The sequence below is a fragment of the Schistocerca americana genome, chromosome 8, assembly GCF_021461395.2.
Source record: "Schistocerca americana isolate TAMUIC-IGC-003095 chromosome 8, iqSchAmer2.1, whole genome shotgun sequence".
Classification (NCBI taxonomy): Eukaryota; Metazoa; Arthropoda; class Insecta; order Orthoptera; family Acrididae; genus Schistocerca; species Schistocerca americana.
The window spans coordinates 258,231,811-258,246,504 of record NC_060126.1 but is presented as its reverse complement, the minus strand read 5'-3'; the positions used below and the strand labels follow the sequence as shown (position 1 = coordinate 258,246,504).

The 14,694-nt window shown below is 36.8% G+C and overlaps 1 protein-coding gene across 1 annotated transcript in view; it reads left to right on the top strand.

Moving 5' to 3' along the window:
* Nucleotides 1-269: 269 nt before the first annotated feature.
* LOC124546011 (toll-like receptor 13) overlaps nt 270-14,694 on the top strand; it is a 177,644-nt gene continuing 163,219 nt past the window's right edge. The window contains exons 1-2 of the mRNA XM_047124982.1: nt 270-285; nt 13,717-13,788. The gene's annotated coding sequence lies outside the window, so the exon portion shown is untranslated. The remainder of the gene's footprint in view (nt 286-13,716; nt 13,789-14,694) is intronic.

The following is a 14,694-nucleotide window of genomic DNA, read 5'->3' as shown; positions in this document are numbered from 1 at the left end:
AGTACCTAAAGATATATGTAACACTACATCTCTTTTAGAACTACATTATAGCTCTTAATTAAAGGACTGTTATTAAGAGCACACTGAAGGAGATGTACCAAATATAAATACATGACAGTACCATCAGGCTGTTTTATCTGGATGTGATGTTCTTGTCCTATCTACATAACAGATAAGATTTGTGCAAAAGGGAAAGGAGATAAAAAGATACAGATAACAGATAAGTCAATCAACTTCTAATCATTTTGATGTTCAGTTGATGAGAAAACAGCTGAATAGAATGTGGTGAGTAAACTAAATATATATCACAATCAACTTAAGAGACAAAGGTAATTCTAAACTAATGTGCACACAAAAACACTCAAATCATACTTGTGAACATAATTTATGATATATTTACTCAGTATTGGAACTTTGACACTGCAGAAAGTGAATGTAAATGTATAGGATGTCTGTTAAATTGGGGTTGACTTTTCTGAGAAAATATTTTAAATTGATTGTGTATTTCTTGAAACTGTTACGTTCTGTTAAAATAATGTACCTTGACGAACATCAAATTTCATTTACATGAAACAGTATAAAGTGACATGTCACCAGTTTAACTTCATTTATATATCAATTTTTTATTTTCTTCATGTCTATTTAAATAAGTCACATTATTAAGACTTTTCTTTCATTTTACTGCACAATTTAATTCATACAAATCTGAAAAAAATGGTTTGTGACACAGTGGAAGTAACATATTCAAGTGGCATTTTTTTATTATTTGTTTGTATATGTGTTAGGGATGCAATAGTGAGAAAGATAAATGCTGCATATTTTAGTGGATACATGTTTTCTTGAATTTGCGTTTATTCCACCATTTTTTTGATGGAAACGAGTGCCTGACAAAATAAGTGAAGCACCCAGAAGACATGGTCAAATGTCAATATCACTTCATACATGCACACACCATGGATACATAGGGATTAGAGCTACAGTTCTCTGTGACAGATAGAATGGCAACCAGATTGCATTAGAGTTGTCCATGTTTACTGTTGGCACCAGGCCTGCTGGGGTATATAAGGGGTGCGAATAGTGTCACATGTTAAGCGATCACTGTAAAGGATACTGAGATGGTATGTGCTTATGTGGGACAGTGTTTTCAGCACCTGACAATGTTTGAAAGGGATGTCTTGGTGTGTCACTATTTGGTTGGCCAGTTGAATTGTGCAATATCGAGATTTTTAGGGTATTTGGATGTGATAATGCCTCAGCTCTGGACTGCATGGGAACGTAAGGGCAGGCATACTTGTCAAGGTTCTGGTTGACTGCATCTGGCCACCACAAGGGAGGATCACCATATTGTATTCCAAGAACATTGTAATCCTTCACATCTGCTTCTGCCATCTGAGAACATTCTGTGTCATCCTGTACTATTGATCAGAGATTAGCAGCAGCCAGACTATGGAATTACCATCCCGTGTGTAGGCTGCCATTTATACTACAACATTTGGAGTGATGACAGGACATGAAACCATAGACTACTGAGGAATGGTGTTGCATTGTGTTCATTGATGAATTGCTATTTTGCATTACCCCAAATGTCTGTCTTCAGCAAGTATGGCAGCAACCTAGAGAGAAGTCTGATTCTTCCAATGTTTTGGAGAGGCACAGTTGTGCTATTCCTGTTACCATAATGTAGGGAGCCATCGAGTAGAAGTTGAGGTCATGGCTGGATATGACTGAGACAACATTGGTGGCGCAATGGTATATGTTCTTATGTGTTACGTCTCACGCAACAGGATCACAGGGAAGTGGGACAGTGCTTGTGCAGACATGGCACATGTCTTGTGAATTGTCTGCATCATGTTGAAGTATTTTCTCATGGTCAGCAAGATCCCCAGATTTATCCCCATTACAACATATTTGGGACCAGGTTAGATGTCAATTCCAGCCCAGTGTCTTTATCCAGGACATAAAAGACCGGTACAACTGTTGTAAGTCAGCTTGCCTCAGGGGAGGATAAAACACCTCTAAAACACCCTTTCCAACTGTATCAGGGCTTGCGTCAAGTCAGAGGGAATGCAATGTCTTTCTGATTAGTGGGCTCATGCTTCCAAGTTTTTTGTGAATGTGACTTGAGTTTGTAAACACTGAAATAACATCACACATCCTCTCACCCCCTGATATTTTATTTTGTTTGCTCCTTCACTTCTGGGTGCTTCACTTTTTTGTCAGCAGAGTATATAATGAGGCAAAGAACATATAAAGATAAGTATTTACTTCTGTGTACTACAGCAACTAGTATAATTGAGACTAGTCTATTACTGAAAAAAAGGGGGCATTGAGATTTATTTGAGCTTAAAATGAGTATAGCTGGTCTTTCCACTCAGTCCAACACCTTTATTAAACTTCTCCTTTTCCAGTTTTGCCTATTTATCTGCTACTGAAATGTTAATTTATGTGAGTAAAAGCTTAGCTATTTATGTATGGTAAAAACACAAAGCATATTTCAGTGTAAATACAAGGGGTGGTCAACATTCTGGTTGGGTTTGTTCAGGATTCCAGTACACCATATTATTCCCAACTCTTTTAGCTGCAAAACGTTAGTTTTCAACATAATCTCCATTAAATGTGATCGTCTTGTGCCACCTTACTGGTAGGGCCCCTATGCTCACATGGTACCACTCTACTGGTTGCTGTCAGAGCCAACGTCTTGCTGCACCAATAACCTCCCCATCATCCATGTACTGCTTCCCACAGAGTGCGTCCTTCATTGGGCTACACAGATGCTCTTTGTGGTCTCCTGTTAGGCAGCAAGTAAACCAGCGGGCACACATCTTCGAATACCCCAAGCGGTAGATGAGTGTCAGTACCCCCAACAGAGACATTCAGTTCAGCAATTTGGTGTTTGATTGTGATCTGTTGATCACCTTGAACAAGAGTGTCCACTTGTTCCAAGATTGCAGGAGTCAGACCTGTGTGGCAGCTGGCACAAGAGAGATATGATGACAGACACCTCATTCAACTACTCACCATGCTTTTGTTCACTGTCAGGTCTCTGTAGACATTCTGTAAGTGCCTATGGAATACCTGTAATGCTTTGTTTTTCCACCAAGAGGAACTCAATGACAGCTCTCTGCATTATACATTACAAACAGCATTTTGAAGAATATGCGTAGCACTGCCACCTGTCAGAACTTCATGGAACTTTGTGGGCTGAAATGGGAATATTTCATAATGTCCCACAGCAAATCCTATATGTTTTCAACTGAAGCTGGTCAAGAAAAAAATTTATTTCATTATTATTGAATGCCCCTTGTATTATTCTTCACTGTACTAAAATATAACAATGAAAACGACCAATTATTGATAAAATTATTTAATTGGATAGATGAAAAATCTACTCACCAACCAGCAGCAGAACACACACATAAAAGGATGTTGTGATTGGCATGCTTGAGAGCCAGTGGCTTCTTCTTCAGGCAGAAGGGTTGAAGGGGAATTCAGTCTTTCCTTCTCATCCTGTACAATGTGTCCCCTGACCCATGGTTCTGGGTGACTTTCCTGAAATCTACCCCTTTTCCAAGATCTCTCCAGTCCTTTTCCTTCACCCTTCTCCTTCTACCCTGCTGCTTGAAGAAGGAGCCACTGGCTCCGTAAGCTTGCCTATCATAACAGTCTTTTATGTATGTGTTCTGCCGCTGCTTGGTAAGTAGATTTTTCATCTATCCAATTAAATAATTTTATAACAGTACTAAAAGTAACTTTTAAGCTTAGAATCCAGATAATTGCGAGAAAAAGTGTATGATGTATTTATTATTTTTAATTAATTTTCAGGTTTCTGGGAAAACCTCTGTTACTTATATTATGTTTGTGAATAACTTCTAACACATTGTTATAGAAGAACACAGAATCTATTATGAATGTCACAGGGTTCATAGAAACTAGTGGTTTTTTCGTCATGCCATCCTGCTACGTCTGCCTTGATCGATGGTCTTTGACAACTTTCCTGCCTTATCATGGGGTAGTCTAATTTTCTCTCTGTTAATAAATGAAGTAACTGTGGATTCTAATCAATCATCATTTGTGTCTCTCTTGCTGCCAGATAGAGAATTTGACATAAATTGTTTTAGTACCCATCTTATGAATGGAGAAATTTTCCTTTAGTGTGTTGCTGTGCTAATAGTTCTTATGGTATGTACTATTTGTACCTCTGACATGAAAGCATAGTATACAATTAACATAAGTGATAAAGCTGATTTTGACTTGAATTTGGAGCTTTAGGAGATCTCTCAGGTTGAATTCACAGCATTTGTTAACTGTTTTGTACCATTCTATGTATCTTACCACATGATTGGAATGTCATCTTCATTTATATGTCTTGGCAGGAGTATATCTCAAGGATACATCTTTGCAGAAAGTGCTGCATCTGTAATGTGTTGTGTTGATCACAGAGACTCTTGCAGAGTTTCAGAAAATCAGTGATCTGAGAATGACTTTATAACATTTAAGTTGACTGGGACTTTTCTACTGTGAATAACTGTGAACAGTTTTACATGAGAAAAACAGCTTTTGAGGCTAACAGATATGAATTTTGCATCTGCCCAAATTCTGAGAACACAGAAGAGGTAACAATTTTATTCAGCTTCCTCCAAAAGTACAAGGCTAACTATGTTTTGTCTGAGATTATTAATTAAATGAAGATAGTGATAGATAATAAGACAGCAAATATAAAATATTTCAGCTTAGTGTTTTCAATAGTTGAATCAGTTTTAGGACAGTTTGTTTGGTATATCCATAGATAAGTTCAGTATCCTGGGGCCAAACTTGCCTACAATGCAGAAGGTACATGCTGATTCTTAGGATAGAGGAAGCAAGGCACTTTCCTCAGACGATTCATGTGTAAAATTTCACCTTGACTTTTGCCATTGACTGATGATATGTGGAGGGTATTCAAGGAGGTCATTAGAGGTATTTCACAGTTCAGCTGTTGTAGTTCTATCGAAACATGTATACTAAACATCTAGATGATGTTATTCAATTGTTCACTTCAGTAATGACTGGACTGGAGCAAAAATATAAATACAACTGCCACTCCATCTATATAGAGAAGATGATGATGTTCTGCTCTTATTTTAATCCCAACAATGACAGTTGTAGGCAGATTCAACTAATAACATTTGACTGATAACATGGACTTGTCCATTAAAGCAAAACAAGCCACAACCCTTACTCTCACTGTTTAATAGTAACCTTCATTGTCTATCATTTTTCACTATCAGTTACTGCTTTGAAAGTCACATTTCACTCTATTCTGCATCAAAAGTACTGCCTTGCACTGACGTATGCTGGTTTCTAAATGGTTTTGCAAATTATCAAGGTAGACATGTGAACCTATAATTGAGACCCATTGTTAAAAGTATCATGTATAGTAATCTTCCTATGGTAAAGACATATGTCAAGAAAATCATCATGACTATGTAAGGGAAATATATTTATTTATTGATACATACAGGAATCATCTTACAATGATATTTGATTTGACATCAAAATACAATGAAAATAAATAGCTCAAAAATATACATACACACAGAATATACATAACTGTTCTTTATGAGGGTAGGACAAGCATTCGGCCATGACCTTTATGACGGATCTATCCTAGCATTTACTGGAAATGATTTAGGAAAACCACAGAAAAATTAAACCAAGATGGCTGGACAGGGTGAACTCCACACTCCTTGATATGAGGTTAGTGTCTTGACAACTGCGTTGCCTCATTTTTTTGGTCCCTGATATCAAATGTTCTTTCATTTAAACAAATTTTTGCCTTTTATCACTACACACATCAAGGATACTCATCACACATCAAGAATACCCACTGCTGTCCCCAGAACCTGAACTTTCTGCTATGCCCCTTGCTCTAACACCAGTCCATTCAGAAACCTCATTCCAGGTTCATATAAATGCCCTTATTCTCCTGCATGTGTTCATGTCCTCTCCTCAATCCACTTGAAAAACTGCATTAGCATCTCCCCCGTGATGAGTGAGATGTTGAACTCAGAAGAATGACAAAACAGTAATGTGACAATGTTTTGCAGTTACCTCCTTTCAATATTAACCATTAGTCTGAGTCCTCTAAGTAATCATTGATCATATAGTATGCATTACCTATGAAGAAATTTTTAGCTGCCTTTAAAACAGGCATATTTCAGAAATATTTTTCATTTCCTTGGGTAACTTATTATACATTTTTTGGTCTCTAATAGAAAATGTAAGTTCAAACACTCTTGTTCCATGATTATGTATAGAACTATTAGTGAAATATTTAGTCATGTTTTCACTGATATGCATAATAGATTGGCAGAATGAGGTACTCACTTGCAGGATACTCAGTTTTTCTAACAGTTCTTTACATTGATCCCCATTAAAACTTCTAGGTATTATTATTAGGCTTTTCTCTGCAGTTTAAAAACTGTGCCCATTTTTTGTGCCTTCAGTCCCTAAAAATTGCTAGCTGGTTCTTATGGTACACAGTCAGTGTGACAGGAAATTATACAGGAAACCAGTCATAGGATCAAAGGTGATGGTTAATACTTCTTTCTCTATTTGGGGAATAGTTCTTATGAAGTGAAAACTGAATATTTGAAGTTTGTACAGTTGTATGTTCTAACTTATTCACTTGAAGTGCCTGAGACACCATATGTATAATCAAATGAAAACCTATTCACATAGTGGAGTCAAAATGAATTAAATGTTGACATTACCAGTTCATTCAGCAATTCTGTATCTGTGGTAGCATTCAGGATAAACTGTGGATAAATGTTAATCATGTGGAACACGTATTCTAATTTGATGAAGTTACGGAATTCCAGGGATTGTTCATGGATAGTGTAAGCGGCTGGTTACATTAGTCCTGATAACTAAGGTGTTATCAATGTAATTTCTTCTCCAGAAACTGTTGAAAATATACAACTTTGTTAGAAAAAGCAATCCATGATATTGTTATAATCCAAATCAGGCATTAAACATCATGAACATCTGTAGTTTGTCATCAATGGGTAGCTAAAAATAGGATTTTTGTAGATCAATCGTTCAGACAAAGTGACCCACTGCCAGGGAGGAAAAAAGGTGCTGAAGGTGGAATGGCACTGACTGACCGTCATATTGTTCTCAACCCATATGCATCACTGGATGTCGATATGGACATGTTGTCAGCAAATTGCTCTCACAGCAATGCTTTTGGTGCTGCTACTTTTCAATAAAATTGCTCCTTAATTGGCCTCACAAGGTCTGAGTGCATCCCACTTGCTAATAACACTCAGCAGACCCATCCAAGTTTAGCTCAAAACCACTTAACTTCGGTGATCTGATGGGAACTTGTGGGACCACAGTGGCAAGGCCACAGGTAGCAGAGACCCAAGTTATTTACAGAAAATGATGTTGGTTACCCTAGTACAGTAAAGAACATGGCAGAGTTCACTTAACTGGACAAGAAAGTTAAGTTTATCACATAATGTATCATGAAGGTTGTATTGAATGATATGTGTTCTAGTAATACACTTGGTAACATCAGTTTTAACAGAAATGTTGCTGGTGAGGTTCCTTGAACATATGAAGTCTTGGCTGGTATGTAGAAGGGGCGTAATAATGCAATATGCAATTTTTTGTTTCTGCCTAGTTTCACTTTTAAGTGGTAAAACATAGCCAAAAAGGTAATTTGGCCTATTAGATTTAGAGGAAATAACTTCATAATGATGATACACAAAAAATGTTTTTCATGTAACAGTTTATATGTAATTATATTCTTGAAAACTGTGCAATCAGCTTTTGTAATGATATAAAATTTTGCAAAGTACCCCACCACCATTAATTAATAAAAAAAATTACTACTCTAATAATAACATAAAGACACTTTCATGTCACCTACATCTAGGTGTAATGAAGCTGGTTTCCGGAAAACCATTTTTCAAAAATAAGATGTACACAGTGTGCAGTCAGAGTATTTTCAACATACTTAATTAAAATGTCTAAAAATTCATTATTATTTTAATTATTAATTTTACTTATATTTGTTTTATTTGTTATATTGTTACTTTATGTCTTCCATTCAATTTTTTTAGTTTACCATTTCATATACACATGTTTTGTTTTTTTTTTGTTTTTTTTTGAAAGTGAAATGTAGCTCTTTTTTATGATCCAAACTCATTACAATAATGATAATATGTAAAGAAATGATTAAAATATAATTTTTTAAACCATGCACATAAAATGAATGAAATTATTTCAGTCAATATATATACAATCTAGTGAACTGGTGACTGCGACTTGATTACATTGTTTCTCAGGCAGAAAACAACATAATACTCATTCAACAGAACTAGATCTGAATATTTTCTCACAAAGTCCTTCCCATATCAAAAGCCTTGTATGTCCTATGGCTGTAGTCATGTCACCAAGCAATTTGGAAACACTGGATGTACAAGGTTCTTATTCTAAAGCATACTGCTCAAAACAGTTTTTTAACACTGACAACCCGCCTTTTTCATAGTTTTAAAAGGAACTAATGGTGATTTTGGAGTGCAAATTTGAGGATTTCTTTTTGGAGATCCAAATGTCCTCATGACAGCATCGAAATCTGGTAATCAAAATGTTACTTCAGCAACCAGCATTGTTACTCTTGGATGTATAGCATTTAAAGCTTCTTTAATTCTTGTTTTCTTTTTTCAAAATTAATTAATGGTAGTGCAGTGTTTTGCAAAATTGCATGTTGTTACAAAAGTTGATTTATACAGTTTTCAAGAACATTAATTGCATAACATTTATACGAAAAGCATTTTTTATATGTCATCATTTTTAAGATATTCCATCTAAACCTAATATTATGGTAAATTATCTTCTGGGATGTGTTTTACCTCTTAAAAGTGAAATTGGGCTCAAATAAAAAACTATGTATTGCATTATTTTACCCCCTCTAAATAACTGCCAAATTTCAAGTTTGTTTATTTACCTTTATAAATATCTCCTTGTTAGTTATAGACAGAAAAAATAGTCTTTTTTGGAGATGCAGAAATTATTATATTTTGTATTAAAAAAATAATTAATTTTTGAAAACATAATATAACTGTATGGATAAAAATCTAATCAACAAGCAATGGCAAGAGCAAATATATACAAAAGTGACCAAAATGTGCATGCTTTTGGAGTCTATGGCTCCTTCTGGTAGAAGGCTTGGAGGGGAAGGAAAAGCAAAACTCACCAATCCTTTTCCTCAATGCCCCTTCCTTACTCTTCAACCCTTCTGCCAGGAGGAGCCACTGGCTCTAAAAGCTTGCACATTCCCTTAACTTTTGTTTGTGTTTGCTCTTGCCACCAGCTCGTGAGTAGATTTTTATTGATTCAGTCACACTGATGGAAAAAAATTGAACACCAAAATATAATTAATACAGAGTAACGAAATTTTGAGAAAACATTTTTCTAAGTGTTGTATTTCCGTGATTAACATTGCATGGTCACAGGTTAATGTAAGTGTGAGATAAGGCACTACAAATGTGGAATGCTGGTATACATTAATAACTGTTTAACTGACACAATGTTGTATGCAAGTTTACAAACGTAAATGCATTGTGTTGCACAGGTGCTGGATATCAATTTGTGGGATGGTATTACATGCCAGTTGCACTTGGTCAGTCAATACAGGGGTGGTTAATGCTGGTTGTGGATGACACTAGAGTTGTTGTCTGACAATGTCCCATATGTGCTGAACTGGAGACAGATCTAGTGATCAAGCAGGCCAGGGTAGCATGCTGACCCTCTGTAGGACATGTTGGGTTATAACAGTGGTATGTTATTCAATCTGTATATTGAGCAAGCAGTGAAGGAAACAAAAGAAAAATTCGGAGAAGAAATAAAAACTTTGAGGTTTGCCGATGACATTGTAATTCTGTCAGAGACAGCAGAGGACTTGGAAGAGCAGTTGAATGGAATAGACAGTGTCATGAAAGGAGGGTATAAGATGAACATCAACAAAAGCAAAACAAGGATAATGGAATGTAGTCGAATTAAGTCAGGTGATGCTGAGGGAATTAGATTAGGAAATGAGACACTTAAAGTAGTAAAGGAGTTTTGCTATTTGGGGAGCAAAATAACTGATGATGGTCGAAGCAGAGAGGATATAAAATGTAGACTGGCAATGGCAAGGAAAGCATTTCTGAAGAAGAGAAATTTGTTAACATCGAGTATAGATTTAAGTGTCAGGAAGCCGTTTCTGAAAGTATTTGTATGGAGTGTAGCCATGTATGGAAGTGAAACATGGACGATAAATATTTTGGACGAGAAGAGAATAGAATCTTTCGAAATGTGGTGCTACAGAAGAATGCTGAAGATTAGATGGGTAGATCACATAACTAACAAGGAAGTGTTGAATAGGATTGGGGAGAAGAGAAGTTTGTGGCACAACTTGACTAGAAGAAGGGATTGGTTGGTAGGACATGTTCTGAGGCATCAAGGGATCACCAGTTTAGTATTGGAGGGCAGTGTGGAGGGTAAAAATCGTAGAGCGAGACCAAGAGATGAATACACTAAGCAGATTCAGAAGGATGTAGGTTGCAGGAGGTACTGGGAGATGAAGAAGCTTGCACAGGATAGAGTAGCATGGAGAGCTGCATCAAACCAGTCTCAGGACTGAAGACCACAACAACAACAACATGTGAGTGAGCGTTATCCTTGTTGGGAAACACTCTCTGGAATCCTGGTCATGAATGGTAGCACAACAGGTTAAATCACCAGATTAATGTGCAAATTTTCAGTCAGGGTGCTTGGGATAACCACAAGAGTGCTCCTGCTGTCATATTAAATCACATGCTAGACCATAACTCCAAGTACGAACAGCACACAGACAAGTTGGTTCAGGCCACCAACTGTCCTTCTCCTATCACTGGCGTTGAGGCAGAATCAGCTTTCATCAGAAAACACAACATACCTCCACCCTGCCCTCTGATGAGCTCTTGCTGAACATGAGTGAAGTTACTAATGGCAGTGATTTGGGGTCAGTGGAATGCACACTACAGGGTGTCTGGCTTGGAGCTGTCCTTGAAGTATCTGATTTGTAACAGTTCATTGTGTTGCTGTGGTGACAAGTGCTGCTCAGACTGCTGCTGCAAATGCAGCCCAATGCACCAGAGCCATGGTCTTTGCTCTCTGTAGTGCCACATGGCCATCCAGAGCTCAGTCTTCTTGCAACCATACATTGTCATAACCACTGCTGCCAGCAATCATATACAGTGACTACATACCTGCCGATTCTTTCTGCAATATTGCTTCTTGTAGCCCTATTACATGACCTTGTTAAAACTCAGTGAGGTATTGATAGTGGCATCTTAGTTGCCTTAAAGTCTTGACTAACATCAACTCCTCTTGTCCAATCTCAAAGGTAAGTAATTTCCACAACCATTATAGCATGTATTTAAAGCAAACCTGATTTGCATCTCAGAGCGGAACTACCAGTGCCACTCTGATGCGACTGGCAAGAAATTTGAATAAACATCATCTTTGAGATGCAGAACATGCTTACCAACTTTAGTTTATGTCACGCAGCTCTGTCTTGGTGGTGTGATTTCTTTTTCCATCAGTTATATCATCTTTTGTATTGTTTGAAAAAGTCAGCACATGATAGATATGGGTGCTGATGAGGTAATCACAGTGCAGCAACTGTCTGTGTCAGTGGACAGATGATGTGATAAATTCAGTGTCCTATGATATAACATTTTTTGCAACTTTCACCATTTTTAGTGTTTGAGCAAATCAGAGCACTTCCTCAAATGGCAAGTCATCCAGTTGAGACTTTCAACATGTAATTGCAATTCTGGCATTTCCTGGGAAGACAGTCTTTTATGATGATGTCTCATGTAGGTTGACTGCATCTCAGGATGGTGTATATGAAAAGGAATTGTTGACTTATGCCTAGCATCTCAATGGTTCTTATGTAGAAGATTAGCCTGGCTGAGTAATAAACTGGCAAAACAAAAATATTGACATCCATTCACTCACTGGTCAAAATAATGGGATAATATCTGTATGTGTGCTTCTGAGTTGATAGATGAAGATTCTGGCTGAGGAGAAAATTTCTACATAAGTCAAAAGGTATCTGGACCATACTGGAAAAGGAAATATTCACAGCACAAGTGTGGGTTAAGACACAATGAGTTGGTATTATAAACGTGCAACATAGTCATTCTTGGCATTGCAGACACTATTAAATGTTGGTAATAAATGGGGAGAGGACTGATGGGCTTAAAATCAGGAACTGGACAACAGTGTATGTACCAATAGAAGTTGTTTAATATGAAGTTGTTGATGTTGCACCGGTTGGAGTGGCTGAGCGGTTCTAGGCCCTTCAGTCTGGAAACGCGCGACCGCTGTGGTCGCAGTTTCGAATCCTGCCTCGGGCATGGATGTGTATGATGTCCTTAGGTTAGTTAGGTTTAAGTAGTTCTAAGTTCTAGGGGACTGATGACCTCAGATGTTAAGTCCCATAGTGCTCAGATCCATTTTGAACCATTTGTTGATGTTGCAGCTGTTGTTACCAACACTGAGCCTCTTGCTGTTCTGCTTGTTTCTGTAAAAGGTAAAGTGTTTGCTGCTTCTGCAGGTGTTGCTTCTCAAACTGTTTCTGTTGCTTCTGTGTAATTTGCAGAAATGGCTATTCCATAATGAAAGTGGAATGAAACTGATTTCAGTTTGAAACAAAATAGCTGCCTTGCTAGGCACCAAAATCTTCATCAACAATTTGTTGTATCCTTATACAAATTGAAAGACTCAGTTTCAGAATGAAAAGTTTATTTAATCTCAATGAACATCCATGGTAAACAAGATAGGTGTTGCCTCTCAATGAACATCCATGGTAAACAAGATAGGTGTTGCCTAGGATTACAAGTTGAACACAGACAATAATACAAACCAAGATTAGGAATGTAACTGGTTTGAACTTGGTGTTTGAAAGAAAATGAAGACTGAATAATTACAGTAATATAATTTTTAAAATATTGGCTCATAATGATAATGATGGAAGTTAATGATAGCAGATATTGTATAAAGGCACAAAAATCTAAGTTTCAAAATATTGGTGATAGTATCAGCACTTCCAGAAAGATAAGAGAAAAAAATCACAGTATTCATGAAGTTTTTGAGAAAAAGGTAAAGCTGGAATGCTAACTGACATGATCTAGCACTCAATAGGTGACTGCCATTTCATACCATACCATATATATTCACAATGAGAAGAAAATAACTAATTAAAATATGGTGGATGAAGCTTGGTCTATATGCCCAGCCGGTTACTCATGAAGGACAAGATTTGTAAAAATGTGACCTTTTCCATTTAATGAAAAACCCAAGAAGTTGTTAATGGTAGGTCTTAACACATATACAAAGGTTGGAAAGAAGAAATGTGAAAAAACATTAACTGAAAGTGGTACAGACATTGTGGTGGATTCACATTTTCAGTGTCTGACAAGCCACTGCAGGAAACTGATGCCTCACTTTTTAATATGCAATGCATATTCAATACATTTATGAGTTGATTAGTGTCATGTTCTACCTGAATGTAAATGTTTCAAATTACTTATAGGACTCAAAATCTGAAGTTTTCTGGTTACAGTTAGAAAAAATGAAAAATTTGGATATACTCCTAATTAAAAATGACATAAACTTACTTAACTTTCATGCTTTTAGGATAAAAGGGCGTTATTTGAAGTTCTGCAAATAATTCACAATGGTATCATCTCATCTGGAGCAATGGTCAGAGTAAGTATTTCTGTTGAATTTGGACTGTTCAGTTAATTCATGGTCCATTCATTTAAATTCTTGCTGAAAATAAGTGATAATGCCACCCACTACAATAGTCAGCAATTTCCCTAAGAGGTTTGCACAGTTGAGTATTTCTGCACTAGAAATCTGAATCAATTTAAACTTGACATATTTACCTGTGACTTAGACTTGTAGCCTTGTGGTTTTGGAACAGTTTTCATACTGTTAGTGATAGTCAATTGACTTTAAAGAATGGTTAAAAAACTATAACATTTACTAAAGACATAGGAATACAAACTCAATTTTACCAGCTGCATTACAGAGGCAGAGGGTAGCTGAACATGTATGTATATACCGGGGAGCTGCTTCACAGCAAACAGTTTAAGAGTTAATCTCACACAGGCTCAATTTCACACAAGCAAAAATAACATTCTAGCTCCAGAAATAGACATTAAAGGTCATAAACTAAATGAAACTCTGGGTGCAAAATTTCATGGGATTGTAACTGGATATTTTTTTTGAGCCCTCAGTCCTCTGACTGGTTTGCTGCAGTATGCCACAAATTCCTCTCCTGTACCAACTGTTTCATCTCATAGGAGCAATTGCAACTTATGACCTTGGTTATTTGCTGGATGTATTCCAATCTCCGCCTTCCTCTACAATTTTTAACCTCTAAAGCTCCTTCTAGGATCATGGAAGTTACTCCCTGATACCCTTTCATCCTATCCCTTATTCTTGTCAGTGTTTTCTGTATATTCCTTTCCTTGCTGATTCTGTGGAGAACCTCCTCAATCCTTACCTTACCAGTCCACCTAATTTTCAACATTTGTCTGTAGCACCACATCTCAGATTTTTTGTTTTCTTCTGTTCCAGTTTTCTCATAGTCCCTGTTTCACTACCATG